The sequence below is a fragment of the Opisthocomus hoazin genome, chromosome Z (genome assembly GCF_030867145.1).
Source record: "Opisthocomus hoazin isolate bOpiHoa1 chromosome Z, bOpiHoa1.hap1, whole genome shotgun sequence".
In the NCBI taxonomy this organism is placed as follows: domain Eukaryota; kingdom Metazoa; phylum Chordata; class Aves; order Opisthocomiformes; family Opisthocomidae; genus Opisthocomus; species Opisthocomus hoazin.
In genome coordinates, this window is record NC_134454.1 from 64,297,890 (window position 1) to 64,319,735 (window position 21,846).

At 38.6% G+C, this 21,846-nt stretch overlaps 1 protein-coding gene across 2 annotated transcripts in view; it reads right to left on the reverse strand.

Moving 5' to 3' along the window:
* The window catches only part of LHFPL2 (LHFPL tetraspan subfamily member 2), a 125,933-nt gene that overhangs the window by 55,397 nt on the left and 48,690 nt on the right, over positions 1 to 21,846 (reverse strand). Inside the window, exon 1 of one of the 2 annotated variants that reach the window (XM_075411760.1) lies at positions 5,051 to 5,091. The exons of the other annotated variant lie outside the window; for it this stretch is intronic. The gene's annotated coding sequence lies outside the window, so the exon portion shown is untranslated. Of the gene's footprint in view, positions 1 to 5,050; positions 5,092 to 21,846 lie in introns of those variants that run through there. 2 annotated transcript variants of the gene reach the window in all.

Consider the following 21,846-nt stretch of genomic DNA (forward strand, 5'->3'; position numbering starts at 1 on the left):
GGGAAGGTGCTATGCCCCTATGGAGAACTGCAGTGGCACGATCAGACCACGGACTCAAGTGTCAGAGATTCCTGACTACCTGTATCAATACATGTCCTTGATTAAGACACATCTCTACTGATGTCATGGTGTTCTAAAAATCAGTGAAGTAGGGATTTTGGTGGTTCCCTGGTATTTGTAAAAAGTTCAGCCAGCAACATTTGCTCACCAGGCAGCCCAGTTCTCAGTTCATAACTCTCACTGCATGCTTTTTCAATGGTCTGTCTGCATGAATTAATAGGAAAAAAACCCATATTGTTTTATATGCTTCAATTCCACAATGTGTTTAGACACACGGGTTTGAACAGCCATCAACAGATTACTTGCAAGCTTGCTTTGAGGCCCTAATACCTCCCTCTTTTTAATAGCTTTGGGAAGTAATCTAACAGCTCCAATAGATTACGCTAGAGAGGGCCAGGATACAAGAGAAGAATTCCTCTGTGAGACACAAAGAAAAAGGGCAAGTCAGCCTCAAGAAATGAAAAAGGAACTGTTTCTTTCAAGGATTTTAGTTCTACTTTGACATAAAATACTTGGCTCCACCACTGAGCTCTGAGTACTTCTCTGTTTTCTGTCTAAGGTAACCCTAATCACAGCCAGGGTGGAAATTTCAATGGTAATACTGGTGATTCCTGACAATCAGTCCTTCTCAATCTATATAGATGTCTTCTTTCACTGACAGTTTCTTTTTAAGAATATCTCTTTTCCCAGACTTTCTGATGGCCCTGTTTCTAAGAAATTATTTGCATGCACAGGCTAAAACATCTGCATATCTTCAGAAACATCTAGCACATGCAACTCACAGATCCTGCACTTTTGAAGTAAGTCAGTGTGCTGTAGTATGTAGCAGAAAGAAGCTGGGGGGGGGGAGGTAAAACGCAGTCTATTTAACACATCTGAAAATAAGCTCTTTTTAGTTCCAGCAGCTACCTATAATGGAAAAACTGAAGATTGGCTGTTGCCAGAAGAGTGGGCAGTAAGAAATAACAGATGTGAAATTTCAGCAACATCATTGGCTAGGTCACTCATACAGACGGCTTCAGAGACGGGGTCCCCACTGGGCTGCAGCATTCTCAGAGGCACGCTTGCTTTTTGAGCCACTGAACTGTTTGCACTGCTTAGCTGAATTTACTCAGCGACCTCACCCATGAATGCAATCGACAGCAAATATTCCCGTCCTTGCAAGCATGTGTGGGCTGTGTGTAAAAGCTCCTCAATTAAAACTAGTCACTACATTTTGCAAAATCATTTTAACATTTCACTTCTCTCTTCTTCCATCCCACTCACCCCTCTTTATTTCATGGACACTTAGGGTGAGTGGGGAAGAAAAGACAGGTCCTTCAACACAAGATCTTATTACATGAAGCTCATAAAGAAAGTAAGATCAAAGAAACCAATCTAATCTGGTGTATACATTTTTAAGAGAAAGGGTAGTGGGTGAAAAATGCCCTTCAAAGAGTCAACTCCAATTACACAAGCCATTTTTAAAGCAGAATGAAGTTTCTTGACAGAGTTTAAAAGGGAAATCAGAAAAACAAGGTCTGCAGAATATATTACATCAAGAGCAACTTCTGTCAGCTCAATTTGCAAGATTAAGTGGACTTTGATTTAAATTAAAGTTAAATAAAATCAAAGATATATTTAGGCATCAGAAACATGCCTTGAAATTGTAATACGGATCACAAAGGTGACTGCTACTTTAGAAAAAACAATTATAAAGCTATATGAGAAAAAAATACTTCCAGTGAAGAATATGTAACAGCAGCAATTAACATCAGCAGAACTGAAGCTGGGCTGTCACATCCACTGCAAGCCATTCTTCTGCTGTGTTCAAAATCTGGTCGTAAAATGCAGCTCTCAAATAAGCCTAGGTTTTCATGCTATGTCTCTTCTGGTGTATTTATTACCTGTTGCTGAAAGGAACAGTACTACTCTCCCCATCTACTTCCAGCTGCTTATTCCCTCATTGTTCCTTGCATTAACGTCTAGTAATTTCTCAGCCACAGGATAAGCCAGGCCAGTGTAGTTACCTGATGTAGTTTTCCTTCCAAGGCAGTTAATTTTTTTTGTTGAATCAGCTGCTTACCTTGAACTCACCTTGGGGCTGGGGGCTGATGCAAGAGACGGGAAGAACAGGCTGAAGCGGTACTGCCCCTTTTGGCACCAGGCTGCAGTTGCGCAAGACCAGACGCAACATTAAACCATGCTCTGAATAGTATTACTAGCTTTCTTCTTGCAGAACGTATATTCTAGTGTGAATATTCAGGATTCCACTTCACACAGTGAGTCCCTGAGAGTTAGTGTCACAGCGTGAGAGAAACTGTGCAAGTAAAAGCAGTGATACTATAGCAACTGAAGGACTCCACAGGCATCAAAGTACAGCAAGATGAACTGAAGCACAGTATCTGGACAAAAGGCCTTGCAATCTAAACACGCAAAAGGACTAGAAATCACTTAACTTTCCTAATATCACTTAGTAGGTTAACAAAAGAGGCAGAAATCGAATGCAAGAGTCAGAGAAAAATTAGCCATTTTATTTGCTGCTTCATAAGCAAATTATCAGTTCAATGTGGTTTTCAGCATCTGAAAGTTCCCAGTGCTTCCCAAGGAAAGAACTGCAAACCTTAACATCCTCCTGACTCAGTAACTTGTCCTCTCTCCCCTCTGATGACAGACAAAAGGAAAGAAAGTGAAAAAACGTCCACTGCTGCTTTTGTTTCTATTAAATGGAAGTGGGGTGCAATGGTCTGTAAGACTACTTTTAAACACACTTGAGTCACCAACAAGCAGCAGTCAGAAGCAAGTTTTAGGGTTACTTTTAAACACTGAGTATATTTTATTTAAATTTCCCTGAAATGATAGGTATGTTTAGCTCAACAGAAGGATTGTTTTTATCTTCAGAATGTTTGGGACAAGTGACTTCCGAACACTAGGCACACGGTGTTATCAGATCCTATATGTGAAGAAGCACAGACCAGAACTGTCCATTGTACACTATAATTTCAGCTTTTCATGGGATCACGTAATACATGCACTGGAGTGGTACCTGTTGGGTTAAAACATCTGTTTCATTGTAGTGGCACACTTGTGTAGTGGCGCTTAGCTTACACAGAGCATGACTAAATGCGTCACACTTGCACAGAGGTAAATTAAGCCACATAAATCCATGTAGGTATCTCAGCAAGAACAAGACTGGTTTATGTGGTTCAATGTAGTTTGAATTCCTCCTTCCACAGCTCTTCACGATCCTGAAATTTAACATGGCCCTATTCAGTCTACACTTACAGGCAAGGGCAAAACACGGATTTTTCTAGGGGAACCTGATTGTTGTTTGGGTCTTTCTGTTATCCACTGTGACCAAAAATATCCTAGATAAGTGAACACATTCAAAATAGGGAAGAACCTGTAACATTTACTCTGGAGTACTAAATGAACTAATACAAATATCACAAAATGTACCACTTATTTTTGAGGACTCTCTAACGCCCTGGTGAACACTCACAGAAGTAGGAAAGAACAAGGTTCATTCTTACCAAGGAGGAGGAATAAAGTGGATGGGAAGTGCACAGGAACTATCAATTTGTTCCACGTGTGCACCGATGATACCATGAACACAGCAGTTCAGCCCTGAGAATTGTCAGGGGGTGGAGGATGGTGGCATGAGGGTAGATAAACAGTAGGCAAAAAGGAACTATCCAAAATTAACTGACAAATTCACTTAAAATTCACTTATTTACTTTTCCGTGTAAAATACAAGCAGAAGTAGCAAGCAGATACTAAATACAGAACTATATGCAGGTAAATGTTCTAAACTTATAAATTCCTTCAAAGTTTTAACTAAATGGTATTTCTAGAAATTAAGAGCTATACAAACATAATTTTCAGAGGTCATTAAAGCAAAAAATAAGGCAAAAACAAGGCAAGAATTTCTCAATGTATTGCATTTGGTTCTTGGCCACGAAAGTCAACAGCACATGCAACCACATGCATGGGTGCTAAAAACTAACATTTGCTGCCAACAGCACTGAAATCAAACATGATTCCATAAATCCAAAATATTTCATATAAACTGGCTCTGCTATGGAAACTAGAGAAAAAGAAGTATTACATTATTCCAAATAACTATCTCTTGGTAAGAAAACGCAGCTTCTTTTTGAAAGTAGTAACGTTATTATCATTACTATTACTACTACTACTTCTACTACTATTAAGTACAATTAATAGTGAGTTTATCTCTGCATTTGTAAGGCTCTCTTTGCCAGTCTACACCTACAGCCAAAGAAGTGGAAATAATATATTCACAAATGCATTACTAAACTCAAAACTCACTTTAAAAAGTATTTGAAATTTTTAAAGTTCTTCCTTAGATCCTCCCTGCATTTTTCTCCCGTCACAACAGGCACATAACTGGCACACCAGATGCAAAGAATCAGCAGTGAGCAGGGTGCAGGGCATCAACAAAATAATCTGTCTTTACAAAGGACACCACAGTTTGCAGAGGGGGAGTTAAGAAGCACAGACACAGCTTGGGGTTTTAAAGAAAGAAAATATCCAGCTTGCAGTAATTTATTAATTTACCTTAGGTTTCCATGTATTATAGAATGATATCTGACTTTTTTAATTGCTTAACATATACACTGGCATGATTCTGAGAAGTCTGGATGCAGGCACCATTCATTTCATACAACAGGTCACAGTGTCTGTTACTGGTCCAACAAGTATAGGCTGAACTATTCTGCCTGAAACACTTCAAGTTCAGTATTTTCTAAGTCAAGGCGGTGGTGTGGAGGAGGTTTCACTTATCAAAAGCTGTCACTGAGACTACCTCCGCTTTACCTTCTTAAAATCTCTGCTTAAAAATGTCAGAAGAATGCTCTGAGCAGGAACCTGGTGCTCGAAGAAAATATTCAAAACGGACTGCACATCTTCCATCCATCAAACAGCAGTCAAACTTCACAATCAGACAGCATTGAAAATACCAGATAATACAATGCTAATTTCATTTACTTACTACTGTTTGAAGTAAACCACTTCAGATGATTGGCAATACCTAGAGAAATAATTGATGTAAAATGTAAGAAAGGTACAGAGCCAAAAACATTAAAATAATATTTATGATTAGCATTGGTGGCTGGAATGGTACAGCTCCACTTGTAAGAGATTACAGGCACATGGGTAATATTTCACTACTAGGACAATTCTGCTTTGCTAGAAATGCAACATTCTAGACATTGCCCCAAACACTAAGGAGTTAAGAAAAATAAGCACATGTGAAGGAGTAACACATAAACCACTAAGCATGCACAAAATTACATCTTCTTCTCTTCCTCTGTTTTACTAATAAAGTATGCCAAGGTTTGAAAATACATTTTAAATTATTTGTATGTTCTATTCCAATTTATAACATTTTAAAATCAGGTATGACTTAGGAAGAACTCTGGAAATTCCTAAACCACTGGAATGAAAACCTAAACTGCATAGCACATTCACCCCACAAGCATATGAGATGCACCTCCAAGCCCCTTCCACCACTCCACACACATATTTCATAGAATTCAGCAAGGACAAAAATGAAGTCCTGTACCCGAGACGGGCTAATCCCTTGGACAGGCTGGTCACTGACTACATAGAGTGCAGCTCTCTGAAATGAAGCTGGAGGTCTGGGCAGACAGTGGGCTAAACATGAGCCAGCAGTTAGCCCTGGCAGGAAGGAAGGCCAAGAATATCCTGGGGTATATCTACAGGCTAAACTCCCACTAATAAGCAATTATTTGCCTTTAGCCAGCACTCCAGGAATACACATCTGGAATACCACTTCCAGTTTTGGATCCCCAGTACTAAAAAGTAGTAAAATAAGGTGATAAAGGTAAGGTAAGGTTGATTCAGTGACACTGAACTACAGGACTTCCCACAATAATAACAAATTCTGCATTTTTACACATACATCAGGACCGAATATACGAAGAACCTCCTGTTACACAAGAGAACAAAGGGAGTCGGAAGGTCAGCAGACTCTAAACAAGAGAGATAATGTGGCCTCGGTGAAGATGGTTTAACAAAAGAAAAAAATTGGCACATAACTCCTAACAAAGCATGCTGCTGAGGACAGTGGAAAACATACTGGGAGCACTGGAAAGTCAAGCATGGCTTAAGATGGCCTCTGAGTTCCTTGCACATAGAATATTCCTCCAGGAAACAAACAAAAAAACCCCACAACAATAGACTGGACTAGGTAGCTGTGATTACTCCAACTTTTCTGTCTCAAAAGCAGTTAACACGGCAGTGAGAATACACCAACGTTAGCAGAGACAGAGACTACATTTCATGAATAAAAAAGGCCAAACTGTTTTCTTTTAGACCCAAAAATGCACAATCAGTTTTAAGTATGTGAAAATGATGGATTGCTTGGACAATTAGAATTAACTGGTGATTTTAAGGAGAATTTCCTTGCCTGAGTCTGAGCTCCCTAAGAAAGAGAAGTGGTACTGGCAGGATCAGACAGGATCAGCCCATAAAGGACGCTGCAGAAGAGCCTTTTCTCATAGATCCATTCACCTACCAAAAGGCACATCAATGGTCTTCCTCACTCATACACAAGAAATACCGAAAAAAAAAAAAAGGAGGCAAGCAAGTACTATATTAAAAAGAAGGGCTCTTTATGCCACCACATTTGTGACTAAGCTAACAAGAAGAAACTCCACATGCCTTCCACTACCCCATCACCACAGGGGCAGTGTGCACTTTCCTTATGCTGCAGATGGCCAAAATGAAACCCAAATCCTCCCAAACAAAACAGAATGAGAAAAACACATGTATGGTCTCACTCTTTCTCTCAGAAGGTCGCTCTTATGCCTTCTGCAATAGCTCAGATGGATTTCTACAACAGCTGGCAAAAATACATAAAATCCATTTCTTCCTTTCCACTCAACTAGGCATGAATTTGGCCGCATCACCCGGCCTCGCCCCCGACGAAAACATTAAATTCTTCACTTTTAGCTCCTTTCTCATTTGCAAGGGAGAAATGTTTTAGTATAACTCAGGGAGAAAGAGTCTCTATACCAAGAAGAGTCATCAATTTAAAGTTGTTTATTTACAGTCAACAGGAGAAGCAAAAAGGCTGGACACTGCTAAGAGAACACAGCTGGTTTGATAACATCCCAGCGTCACATACCCTGGCTTTGTACACAACAGGAATTGGGTATATGTAGGCTCCCCAGCAAAAATAAAATAAAAAAAGAATACAGATATTTCCTCGGTATCTTAAGACACCCTTTTCAAGTAGCGTTTTCTTCAGATATACTACTGTGTGATACTTCCATGTATTATATAACAGCAAGTATCCAAATCAAAGAAATATTTACTTTCTTCAGGAAGGTTTGTATGACCAATTATGTCACTATGAATACAAATAATGCATTCACTGGGTTCTTTGTCTTTTGCTATCAATGCAGAACAGTATAAAATAAAAAAACCCATACAATTTCATAGGTGTCATTAAGGCTACCTTCAGATATAACAGCAAAACAAGAAAGGGAAAGTATTTTCTTTAGGAATACCCTGCTAGCAGATTAAAAAACCCCCAAACCTGTAAATGGATTACAATGCTAAACACATAGGAAACTAGCACCTTGAGATATACAACAGATTTTTTAACATTTCTTCTCAAGCTGATTATTCTCTGTTTCATACAATGCAAAAAGCAAAACTGGAAGGTTTTTTTATTTATTTTGTAGGTTTATCTATCTAATTTGTTCAGTCTCGAAGATCATGCTACATATCTATATGTATGTAATTTAAAGCAAATTCAAAAGAGCATACCATATAGAGCAAGCTATTTCAATGAGTAATTTGCATAATTTGCAAGCTATTTCAATGAGAACAAAAAAATTCTCACTTTTTTACACTACAAAAAGTATTTCACCCAAATGCACCTGCCCTGAAGTTTACACCTAATAAAAGCCAGATGTACTTCTAATATACTGTTGATCCCTGCTCTTAATGCCTATTTTCCCACTGCACCACCTTAACCAAGAAAGAGGTACAGCATAGTTTGACACATCATTAAAATGTTTAAACCAAATTTTACATTTTTATAATCCTAGCAATTCCCACAAAATTAAACAGAATAAATACGGAAGCATTAAGAGACCTGCACTGTGAATGAAAGATCCCCCTTAGCCTGTTACCTAATACAATAAGCATTCGAGTGATAAGTGAATCAAATTACCACATTTCTTTAACAAGTCAGTCATTACTAACCGAAGCAAAAGACAAGCAAATTTATTTTTAGTAAAGTTGTTCTCTACAATGAGTTTTGTCTTCTAGGGTTTATATTACCTAAGCATAAAAATTAATTTGAAGTTAGTATACAGAGTATCAGCCAGGATCCCGATCCTACATTTACTTAAATCAGTGGGAGCTCTCATCTTTAGTGTTACTCATGAGGATAAAAGGACATAAATTGCTTACTTTAAAGGCAGTGTAAAAGCACTGAACAGGTTCACTTTACAACATGCTTCTTGAGCCACATCTCTGTGTCACAGGGAAAGAAAACAGGTGAGTCACCCTCCCACAGCAGGACCCTGAGTTACACCACAGCCAGCACTTTGCTCTTGCTCCATACAACCCATCACCTCTGCCAGCCAAAGGCAGCCAAACCCAATACCTCTGCAGCAATATCTCCAGTAAGAACATCCACAGTCACTAAAAATGTTTCTTGGCTCCATTTTGGCCATAAAGCTGCTCTAGATGGCTGCAGCTTGGCCACCACCAAGAGGGACCACACAAGACGTGACTCAGGAATGCAGCTTCGCCCCAGGGCGAGCACTGCACAGCTGCCTGTGGCCTGCACACAGATGGTGAGAGAAACCAGCCTTATGGACAGCCCAGCGGTCATCAGGCAAAGGCAGGCTCCAGGTCAACCCTGCAGCAGCTGGGACTGGAACAGGCACACTGGTAACACAGCTCCAGCAGGGACTGATGGCCCCAGCTGGACTGCACAGGCTCCTGGGCCCAGGCAGGAGCATGGGCAGGACCCAGGGGAGACCAAGGCCCATCAGTGCCGGGGGGTCGCTAATGAAATGCTCTAACCAGCAGCATGCTCCTCAGCAGTGAGCTAGAATCACTTGGCAAGCTCAGGCTATTCTTCCTAAATGTCATCTGGCTTAATAAATAACAACTTCTGATGAGTATTATTAGCATCTGAATTATTGCCCCCAGATTACCAGACACTGTGGCCTGCAAAATGCTGTTTACTAATAAAGCCATCTGCTGGCAGAAGTGGAACAGAATGACTCCAAGGAGGACAACTCACTTATCTTTTCCAGAAGGCCTGAAGATGACAACTGTGGAGTTCTGTTAAGATGTAGGCAGCTAACGCATTGTTTTATTTCATTGGCAGAGAGTCTGAGCCTGTTGCAGATGTCTGCAGAGCTATCCGATCATCGGTTAGGAAAAAAAAAAAAAAGAGAGATATTATCTCTTACACACACCACCCCCATTTAAGCCAGCCGCTGCGGGGTTTGTTTTGTTTTGAACCCAACACCTCCTTCTCAGGCCAAAGTTACAGTCAGAGTATCATCCTGGTGACACCAGCTTTGACTATTACAAAAAAATGAAAACAATTATTAAAATGTCCAAATTGCCTTATAAAGTTCCTGTGTTTTCTAGTACTCCTATAGCACAACTGAATTAGGAACCTGTTTGCTTTGTGGCTTCAACCTAAATAAAAAGATCCCTTAAGAACAATCCTCCCCTGCCCCCCAAAGAAAAGCAGACTTGTTTTGACATTCAACTTCCTTGACAGTTGAGACAAGATACCTAACAAAGCAACCAAACACAGAACTAGGGACTGACTTACTAAGACACAAACAATCTGTTAAGAGTCCTCAAAATACAACTGCAAATTCCTCTACAGTGTTAGGAAAACAATATTGTTTACCTTAAGCATATAATCTGTATTGGATTAATTTTCATGTCTTCCTCACGGCTTTCATCTTCATAGATGCAATTCAAAAATACACATAAAAAGCAGTTTATCAAATTAAAGCACCCACAGGCACTACCTGTTACCTTCCACTGGTGAAAAGCCGCTTTTTAATCAGGAAACCTTCAGTGATTCATGTAATGATTTTGCTAAGTGACAAATTCTAGAGCTTACGCCATTCAATTTGACATCAAAGCAAAGCTCCTTCTATTGAAGTTTATCTGAACACTACCAACCAATATGCCTATCATGCAATCAAGACCTTAATTGAAAGCTAAAAATACCCCTTAGAGCACAGCAACTTGTTTATTTTCAGCTCTTCTCCAGCTTGTGTCTCAGAACTGATTTTCAGTCTTGTAAAAAACAAAAAGCAAAACAAAAACCCAACATAAAGAAAAATGAAAGAAAGATGGGACCCTGAGCAACATTCCATGTGCCTTTCTTGAGTGCTTCAGTAAAATAATGTTACAGACATTGAAATCCTTATTCAGGCCTTACCTGCTGACTTTTACCTGCTCTGGAGAACATCCTGCAGTTTCTAAAGACCCCTGAATGTCCGGAGCCACCTCCAGCCAGCCTGCTTTTCCAACAGCAGCTTACAAGCCCACAAAGAGGTACTCCTTTGATGCTAACCCAAGGAAGGGGAAATGACCTAGCCGCTGCTTGGTAGGAGTTAAAAATTGTACTCAGTTTGCAGACGGAACAATTAGCTAGCCCCAGGGATAGCAGGAATTGAACAGCAACTAAGAAATATGTTAACTGTGGTTTTGTTTACCACAAAGAAGCTCTCCTTTGCCTTTTTAATTTTTGTCATTTTAAGCTTTCCCTGTAGCCAATTTGCTTAAATACTGCTAGGGAGACAATCTTGTTTTCAGAAAATGTCCTGGTAATACAAGAAATAAAATATCTAGGTTTAGCTTTTCCTGAAGCCGGTAATACTCTCTTTGAAGACTGTCACAGCACACACTTTGTAAGAAGCTGTAATTATTCTTTAGATTTCTTTAAAAATTCCTTATTGTTTAAAATACTTTTCTCAGTAGAACTGAGATGTAACTTCTTGACAAGTTATGAGCTCCTAGTGATACCTAAAAGAAGATTGTGAAAGACTGTCTCCATGAACAGATGTACACACAACAAGGAGAATCACATCTAAATATGTCTCCTATTTCAGAGGGCAAAAAGAGATCTCAGTTTCTGCTTTTCCTTTCCCTTTCCAGATTATTATAAGTTAATTCTTTAAAAAGACATACTGATTGTTACCTTTACCATTTCCTATACAGTACTTGCAAGGCTGAACTCAAGTGTCATGGGACAATTTCAGACTGAAATAATGGGCTTGCAGAATAATCCATGAAGGATTCAATTCAAATAGGAATGGCTGGGGGAAAGGGGGAAGAAAGCTACCCAACTTTTTTTTTAACCCTCCTTCCCAACTGAGGGTAAAACTGACCACTGTCTTCAGTGGTCCCTTCCAACATGTATAATTCTAACTACAAATAACTGAATATGAATCTTAGTCAGATGTGTTTCTCTTGAATATGTATTCTTAGGCTTCCTGCTTGTTTATCTTCTGACATTGATTAACCTTAACGATCCCACAGGTAGGTATTCAATGTGCAAGAAAGTTCAAGGTAATCATAAGATCGTCCCCTAAAATTCTTTACTGAAACTTGTGAGAGGATGTTTACTTGACCCAAACTTTTAAGTTTGATCCAAAAACTTTTTGAATTCTTTGATGTCTGCTCCTTTAACTTCTATCGACAACTGCATGAAGGAAGATTCCTCACTTTCCTCATGTTTCCATTTGAGAAACTGAGATGGTGATATGAATCAGTTCACTTAACTTAGGCTTGTTTTATAACTTTTTAAAAAAACACTGTACTTTCTCATTAAACAACAATTTTCCAAATTTAAGCAATGAATTAGAAAAAGGAAGTCTTACTTACAGTTCAGGGGACATTCTCCACCAGATTCACAGAGTTAGTTAATGTTTACTGGTAGCTTGAATTCCTAGAGAACGGTTATTTAATATGCGTGTATTGTTTTGACAAGAGGAAGACCTTTGGAAGCATCTCGTAACTGATTTTGAGCCTGCTGGGCAATAGCTAGAACAAGATACAGGGGTGATGAATGTCAGTATAATCTTAGAATATATCAAAAAAGTTATCATCAACCCAGAGAGACAGTATTACCAATTGCTGAAGGCTCCAGTGAGGTCTTACGTTGAATACTACAAAGAATTCTTAGTATCGTACGTGAGGGGCAGGGGAAGACATCCAGGTTAGAATAGGAACACGTAAGGAATACTGTACTGATCAAGGGAAGAGAGCTAAGAAAAGATATGAGGTCTTGCCTTCTTTAGCCTAAAAAAATGGTGACAAACAGAAGTATTGTTTCTACTACTACTCAGCTACTGCACGCAGCTGATTAGCAAGGAGAGATATTTAAATTAAAAGCCAACATTGCAGCAGGAGCAACATAACTGTGAATTGATTATGAATACACTTAAGGTGCAGGTTAAGAGAAGGATTTCTAATCCATCTAAAAGAGCAGCCTTCCAGTACCTGAAGGGGGCATACAAGAAAGCTAGAGAGGGACTTTTTACAAGGGCATGTAGTGATAGGACAAAGGGTACTGGCTTTAAACTGAAAGAGGGCAGATTTAGATTAGATATGGAGAAGAAATTCTTTACTGTGAGGGTGGTGAGGCACTGGAACGGGTTGCCCAGAGAAGCTGAGGATGCCCCCTCCCTGGCAGTGTTCAAGGCCAGGTTGGATGGGGCTCTGAGCAAACTGGTCTGGTGGGAGATGTCCCTGCCCATGGCAGGGGGGTTGGAACTAGTTGATTTTTAAGGTCCCTTCCAACCCAAACCATTCTATGATTCTACAATTCTGCAACAACCTTTCAACAACAAAAGCAGAGGCAAGAAACCTTCCTAGTTTTAAGCGAGGCTGATGTTATGATGAAAGGAATTGCATACAACCCGATTGCCTGCATTAACCAGGGAACAAACTCCCTTACAAGGGCCTTCTCATTCAAAGCTCAGTAAATTTTTTAGAGGATGTTAGCATATCTTCCAATCACCCCTCAGAAAGTATGTATTTAATAGCTTAAAGCCACCCCAAACTCTACTGTTAAAACCAAGACATGCATTCTAAGTCCGTTTAAAATACTCTCAAAGTATTAAATGTCAAAAATACAGTTTCTCATTTGAACTTTACCAGCCCCATACAGAACTACTGGCTCTATCCCATGCTTTTGATTATTAAAGGCAGCAGACAACTGCATTTATTTGAAGTCTTGATCATGCCCAAGATATCTACATTGACTGCATTCACAAAGTCATGTTTAAAGAACAGGAAAAACTTAGCCCTTTATGTCATTCCAGACAAAGGCTAAAAAACAAGACATGGCGGTATAAAGATGTTTATTTTGAATGTTATTCTCTCTTTTTTTTTTCTTTTGCAAAGTACATAAACAAAGTAATATCCATGAAAGAAAGTTATTTTGAAACAAAACATGAAAAACTAAGGTCAAGCAGACCTCCCCAAAAACAAAGAAAAGGAAGAAACTGGTCACTTCACAGAGCACAAGCAAAACAGCCTCAGGAAACCATATGAAAGTTTTTTTTAAAGAATACATAAACTCTGCTATAACCTTCACAGATCTCACCAGCAGTCAAGCTAAGAGACAACACCTCTTTTGAACATAACAAACATTTCTGAAAGTTCCTTCTATTCTCTCCATCTCTGAAAACAATTTTGCTATTTTATTAGCAGTGAACATTTTAATTGGCATTGACCATTTGCTTGCTACTAGAATAAACATGACGAACATGCAAAGTGAGAAGTTAAGGGACAGACAACAAGGCAGTGAGATGGAGGACTCCATTCCTGTTCCTTGGAAGACATGAAAATGCATCACTACTAATCTCCTTACTCCACTATAGGTTTGGGGGGGCGACTATTATTTTCCAGAGAAAAACTATCTGCAGCTGAGTTCACAGCCCGCTTAACTCTTCAATATAACACCATAAAGCTAATTTTAAAAACTTCCAAGTGGGTTTACAAGCTTCAGAGGAACCACAATAAACCTTGACATAATTTTGTCTGTTTAATCAAGTTTGTCAAAATTTAAGAAGCAACACATTTGTTAGGTTCTTCCCTCCCATTACTTTTTTGGAGGTTCAGGAAGGCAAATTATTTCCAGATGACACTGGATCATATAACTGAAAATAATCTTATACGTATAAGCTATACATTTTAATAACAGTTTCAGTTCTGCATCAGTGGAAAATACAAATTCCTGCTAGTAGGCACTATTTTTCAAAACCTATACGTATAAGAGAAAGGGCAACCACACTGGGAACAATTATCAATAGCCCTGTTTCCATGAGTTTTCTTATCAATTACGAAGAAATTAATTCCAAGAATCCAACAATTACTTAAGTCTCGGTAACTGTCCAATGCACTGATTCAAAATCATAATTCTATAAAGTTTGAAGACGTAAGTTCCAGAGTCCCTAAATACTAACCTTTTCTCCACTAAAATTAGCTTTCTGAAGCAGATGTATGGACTACCTTTTAAAGTGATTTTTCTAATGAAGGCTGAAGTTTAGAACACAACATGAGTAAGTTTTCTGACATAATTGCTTTCTTATGGTATTCCAGCAATTGAACAGAGACTTGAAATCTCTTACAGGCAGAGCTGGCTGGTTTACATCATTGCTTTTGAAAGCACACAGATGATAAGCAGCTACTTTACTCCCCAATATCCTTTACAGCATCAAAAGAGCTCTCAAATAAAGGAAGAAAATTACACGTATACACATAATCTCTTTAATATTCATATACATAATCCATCCCAGCTCCATTCAGGTGCTTCCCTGAGGTTTTGGCTCTCTAGAAAGAGTTAAATATCTGAAACAGACCATTCTCTTGTTGCTTTATTAGTACTGTTTTCAAAGGACCCTTCAGAGAATGAAGCCTAAGAAAAATGCAAATTCTCCACTCCACACTCAACTAAGAAAGTATCCAATCAGTTCCCACTGAGGTCCAGTTCGTTTCGCGTCCACATGTAAGTGATTAAGAGTACATTGTTTGAAACTTAATTCCACATCTGTTCTTCTGTGGGACTTGGAAAACAGATGAATTTTTCTGACATTTGTTTGCAGAGTGGATAATCACAAGCATGTGTAATAGCATCCTGAAGTGCAGGGAGAAACACCATGAATCTAAGAAGCTTTTTTTTTCTGAATGTTTTTGTTTCTTTTCCAAGTAAGATTAAAAAAATAAGATGCTCTCAGATGGAAATCACTAATAAATGCTTAAGAAGTCATCCACTATAACTAAAAAGGCAAAGCAAAATCCCTCTTTTCTTCCTAAAGGTCATCATTTCATGTCCCAGTAGTCTACCCAGAGAGCCAAAATCCATTTTATGGCCTGTCAGGTAACTTTTCAAAATTACGCAGAGGTGGCAAAATCCTGCAGCACTGTGACACACAAAATAAATGGTTTCCTCACAGAGCTCTGCAGTTGTGAGAGAACGTTCCAGGCTATTACAGTATGAAAGTCAGCGTCTTTAGAACGGATCACACATTTAAGTGGTAAGGATGTATTTTCTTTTGATCTCTGCAAAATGCTGAGAAGCACAGAAAGGAAGAATAGATAACAACACTGTGTTTCCTAATGCAGGTGCTGACAGCACCAAAGCATACTGGGGAACATAAGGTTGAAGAAAGCACTTTTTCCATGCAAGACGCAGTTACGGTGAGGAAATCTGCCACAGTTTGCTGTGCATGCTAAATTCCGTATTTGCTCAAGATATAGTGGGACAAGTTGATGAAGTTAATGAAGGAAAGATCCACAACAGCCATTAAACGCAACAACTGCCTCCTTTGAGCCAGTAAGTCCTCAAGATGCAGAGCAGAGGAGGCTATGAAAGCATCCATGTAAATTTGTGCTGTACTTTAGGCCACTGGCTATTACCATATACCAGGCTAAACAACCTCTTGTTAACCATTTTATTTATGGCCTTATGACACTAGCTTGGATCTTCATTTGACCTATACCTGTAACGAGTACAAGAGTGACATTATCTACAGTGATTAAGAAAGAAATTCACAGGGAGGGCTAAGGGTAAATGAAAGACACTTTTAAAATTATTATTTTATTTTACTTAATTCTGAGCTTAAAGTAACAATTAGTCATCTATGAGGATGCGTCAAAGAAAGGCCAAAATTTCAGTTCAGCCACACCAAACTGATGACTCAGTCAAAGAAACCAGATACAGCTGCCAACTCCCTACAATGTTACTGTGAACTTCCCAATACCTGGTGTTTTTTTTTTAAACTGCAGATGCCAGGGGTATGGTATTACCTCGCATTACAAGAGGTGTTTTCAAAATTTTCTCCATAGTCATTAGGACTGGCACCATGGGTGACAACAGATGCTCAACAAAAAAACAACCAAACAAAAAAACCCCCCAAAAACACACATACACCAAACCAAACCACTTGTACAACAATAAGCATCATTGTTTTCCATTCTGTTCCCTTCCTCCCCCACACTGGTACTGGCAACAGTGTAAACCAGGTTAAAACTGGGTAGTCCCATATGTGTTCCCAGTGCTGAAACACTGCGTCACCTCAGATGAAACAGATGAAGAACATTAATGATAACCAGAGAGAAGTCCTAGAGTGAAAAAGGAAAAAAGATGCAGAAGAAATCAAATAAGAGAATAGTTATATTTTATGTAAAAAGAAACTGTACAGATAAGGAAAAAAAAAAATCTACCTTCTACAGCAAGGGACACTGTTGGGTTCTAGAAGTATTTTTCTCAGCAAAATTGCTGTCTGACATTACTTAATTAGTAATTCTATTTAAAATGCATAGGATAACCAATTCCATAAGTCTGAAGGCACAAAGAGGACCCACTGCATATGATAATTATATATTTTCAGTTTCATTCTGTAACTTAAAGAGTATCACAAAGGGAAGATATATAATGCAGAGCACATGATCAGACAGCATTGTGCTTTGGAAGAAATGTTCCTATAAAATCTGAATTAAAGCCACTAAAACATTAAAAGAATAAGCAATATTGCTTGACTAAGGATTAAAATACAACAAATATCCTTATTTATACATAAAAACTAGGCAGGTTCTGCAGGCATGATTACCATACTGATCAACAAATTGTAAATAATAATGACTTTGAGTTTTATTCTTCCATTTTAAATTATTTCATGTAAAGAACTACTGAAGGCTCCCTGCAGGCAAGGGAAGCTTAAACAAGTCATTAACTGTCTGCAGAGAAATATCAGGGAAATGAACAAAATCTCCTTCTGCACATCCAATGCTGCTGAAGCCAGGACAGCACCGAAGCTGAGCATCCATGCTGCCAAGTTATGTGCCAGTCCCACACGAATTCGCTTACTTCAAATGTTGGGAAACATCTGAAGAAAAAGTTTTGACTTTTCTTCCATGTGCTATGGGCACTGGAAGAGAGGTACTTGTAATTTTTTTTAGCTTGAGTACCCCCTGCCAATACCATTTCCTAAAACACTACAGCATACATAGACATAAATATACATATTTAAAAAAAAAAAGTAACACCTCCATATTTATATCCAAAAGACTACAAACATACACACTTTCAAGACTCCTATAGTTTGTGCGGCTTTTTTTTCTGTAATTGTGACCAAAAGGCTAAACAAAATTCAATACACATAGGAGTCCCACGGGTCTCTTCCACTTTGTCCTTCTGTAATTGTACTAAAGGCTTGTCTGGAGTCTCTCTCTCCAGGCATCTGTAGCTGACACTTCTCCTATTTATCCAGCTAAAAAAAGGTCCCTTGCTTCTTCCCTGCCAATACCATGAACAATTTAATGTATCAGCAGGGACTTGAAGCTTGAAACTCAATCCAGTATTTTCGTAATATGATTCACAGACTTGCACTGACTTTTTTGACTAAGAACAAAGTGTTTCCGTATAGTAGTTTGGGGCTAGATTAATCCACTCATGTTTCCAGCAGTAGGGGAGGGAGGAAAAGCACCATAACATGCAGCCATCGATTTTAACATACTGAGACAGAAAAGAAATCCCTATTAGAGTCCCTTCATACCCTCTTTAAATACCACAGCAGCCATTTAATGCCTCCTAAGAAATAAGGAGGGATGAACACCAAGCAACAGAGAGCAAATTAAGAAATTAAAATAAAAGAGGAACCAAGAAAAAAGAAGAGATTGTTTTTTGCTTTACAGGAGGAACAGCAGGGGCTTGGAACTTACTCTTACCCTACACCAGTACCCTGGATAACGAGCAAAAAAACCCAGAGGATTCAGATCAAAGGAGCGCTCATGTGTGAAGCTGAACTGATGTCCCTTTTCATAACTAAATAACAGGACAGTGTCCTGGGTTTGGCCAGGACAGGGTTAATCTTCACCAGAATCCAGCAAGGGGCACAGCCGGGCTGACCCAACCCCAACCTGGCCAAACAGAGCCCGGTATTCCACACCATGTGCTGTCATGCTGGGGGGGAAAGCTGGGTGGCGGGAACTCTCTCGAGGCTCGGGAGCGTGTGGTGGCGGTCATGGAGAGCGGCTCTGTTCTGCGGGTTTGTTTTGTGTATTCCCCTTATCTGTATCGTAGTTGTTGATGTTCCCTTTGTTTGCTGTTCTGTTAAACTGCACCAGTTTCTGCCTGTTTCTTTCTGTTCTCCTCTGCACCCCGGCGGGGGGAGGGGCGGCTGCATGGCGCTTTTGTTGCCGGCTGCAGCCAAACCATAACAGACAGGTACTTAACAGAGAAGGAAATCCTATTCTAACACATATATTGACAAATCTGTCAAATGCTCAACAACACTTCCACTTCTATTATACCATCCAGTAATTAAAGCATCAGCAAGGCTAGTTATTCTAAGTTTTTTTTTTTGAGAATGGACTATTTTGTGCTTGCTACTACTCTGATTTTTGAAAATTGCATGCTTGTGCAAAATGGCATTTTCAGTTTCTTTGAAACTCAATGTCCTCCATTAACCCATCAGACAAGCATCCAAGTGTGCAAACCATCAACTTTGTTTAAATTAAAAAGCCTCATCCCAGCCTTTCTGAAACAGAAATTTATAGTGGGTTTTCTTCCAGTCATATAACTGTTCAAAGTGAGAGAAAATGAGTGCTTTCAAAGATGAAAAGAAGCAATAGAAGAGTAAAACCAAGAAGATTAAGTATAGGCTTTTACTTCTCTAGTGCTTTTTTTTAACGACCAAAAACCAGACAGAACTGCTATTCTTCTACATAGAGTCTTAAATAATATCAAGTCTTAAATAATTTTAAGCATCCTTTTAATGTCCGGGGCACCCACTAAGATCCTAAATTCTGTTTTCATCTTCCAGATTCTGAATTAACATCAAAAACATTCTCAGAATCAGGATTTATATATTTCAATCTTCGTCAGAAATTTTTGATGTAAGCAAGAAATGGGTTATACAGAGTAATCCAGAAGCACAGCACAAAATAATTTCATCATACAACCAAACCCTTGGTTTACATTTAATCATGCATTGAGGATGGACATCAGAAACGTGACCTGCACGTAACATGAAGACAGTTTCCCCTGTCAGTAACAGAAAGTATGTATCTTCACAAGTCACACGCAGGATAGATTATTTCACAATCACTGAATGCCCAGCAAGGATATCAATACACTAGGATAAACACTGAAGTTTCCGCAACTTTGTCGAGTTTTCTGGAAACAAAGTTCATCCAGCAAAGGCCATTCAGGATTGTGCATGTAGGTACAGTGTTCCAGTTTCCATACATGGCAAGCCATCTAGAGGAAATGCTACTTTAAAAAATTCAGGCAATTAACAGCATCTGTCATTTCTTTGTCTTCTGAATATTGTATATTCTTGTTAAAAATACTTCACATGCTAACAGTGGTTTTAGGGAAAGTATACTTGTAAGTATACTGATGAAAGATTCCTAATGATTAACTCAAAATCTAACTGAACTAAGAAAGTGTCACAGAAACTAGTATTAAATACTGTTAATTTCTGGCTGTATATGCCAGGCAGTTGTAACATTCCTCTCAGCTATTATGTGAATCAATACCTTGTATCAGGTTACATGTCATAGTACCTGTACAGCTATCTGTAAGGCATGTTTTCAAGTTTAAAAACACGTCTAAAAGCCTACAGGTCTATAACAAGTGTGTTTTTCCTATTTTAATTTTTATATTCCTACAGCCTAAACAATTTGCTTTTAATGAAAGACAAACAGGTTTGGATGACAGCATATATTGCTATTAAGCTTGGCTCTCAAATCTTTGTGCTTAACATAATGGCTTCCCACAGAGTCAATCAAAAGCATCTTGCTCCCAAAACAAGTATTTTTTTAACAACTAGAATCAAAGATAAATTAAGTAAATGCCACTTCATTTTCTCTCAACAACTTTATTTTCTTTATAAATAATATATAATGTTTCCATGATCACACTACAACCAAGCTCAAAAAATATTTATATATGGTTTTAAAAGCCTGATCAGGGAGGCTTCTTCCTGGTCCATTTGGTTACCTCAGTCAGCCCTTTTGACAATATTAAGGATTGTGTGGACCAGCAATCAGGAATCTGTGAGGCTAGGGACTTTATTTCACATAGCCTTTAGTCACACTTGGTATTTTTTTTTTCATGTTTTCATTGAGTAATATTAAGATGCATATCACATTTGGCTTGTTAAACTGTGTTGTCTACAATCACCAGCTCGCAAGAATGAAATTCAGAGGCAGCTGCTGCTACCGAACAAGGAAAATAGAAACTTTCTCTTTCTGCATCTTCAAAATTGGAAGCGCTGTGGAGCTTCTGGAAAATCAAAAACCAAGTTGAATGTTGGGCTATAAAAAATAGGTTCTTCATTAAAATAAGTATTTATGACTTTCAGGTTCATCATGGCATTGCGGTCAAAATTCTTAGTAGTGAATTTCTTTTAGTTCATTTAAAGCTTTAATTTACCCAATGTTATTAACTACCTACCAGTGAACAGTTAAATGATTAGCATTCGAGAACTATACTACTCTGGGTCTGCCTTTTTTGGTCAAAGACTTTATTCCAGCACCAGGGTGTTACTTGTTGAAAGGCAAAGTCCTGGTTATTGAGAACTTTTTAAAGTTTTGTTTCATGACTGCTCACATTCTAAGAACTGAATGCCAAGACAAGAAACCGCTTAAGAGTGAAAAAAATGAACTGCCCAATAGGCACTGTTTGAAGATGAAGGAAAAGCGTATCCTCTGAAGTCACAGAACAACACATTTAACCTGGAACCTATTCTGGATCTTCACACCTGGACAGTGATCCAACATTACACAGACAAGCCAAAGAGCTTCTCGATAGCAATGAACTGGCTGGATGTGAAGACAAAAATGCCTTTCAGCCAGGTAAAAATCTAAGCTGCAGTACTACAGAGCCTGTGGCCAAACAACTCCTCACCAACAGTCTGGCCACAGACAGCATTTTTTCAATTTTTTCTTTTCAACATTACAAAAAATCTCAATTTCTTTGTAAATCTTGTCTTAGCCTGCTAGGGATGTGACTCCCATTTTTCTGCCTTTATAGAAGGACAACCTTATTCAAAACTTCTTTTAAACATTAACTTTGGAATAATGTTTTTCAATTTGTGGCACAGATCATCTGAAGTGGAAGTGTCCTAAGTTACTATTTAGACATACTATTAAAAAAAACTAGAATAGGAAGGAAAAACACAGTGGCAGTGGATGAAGATGCTTTAGTTACTCATAAAGGTAAAGAGGAGCAAGAATTCTCTTTAA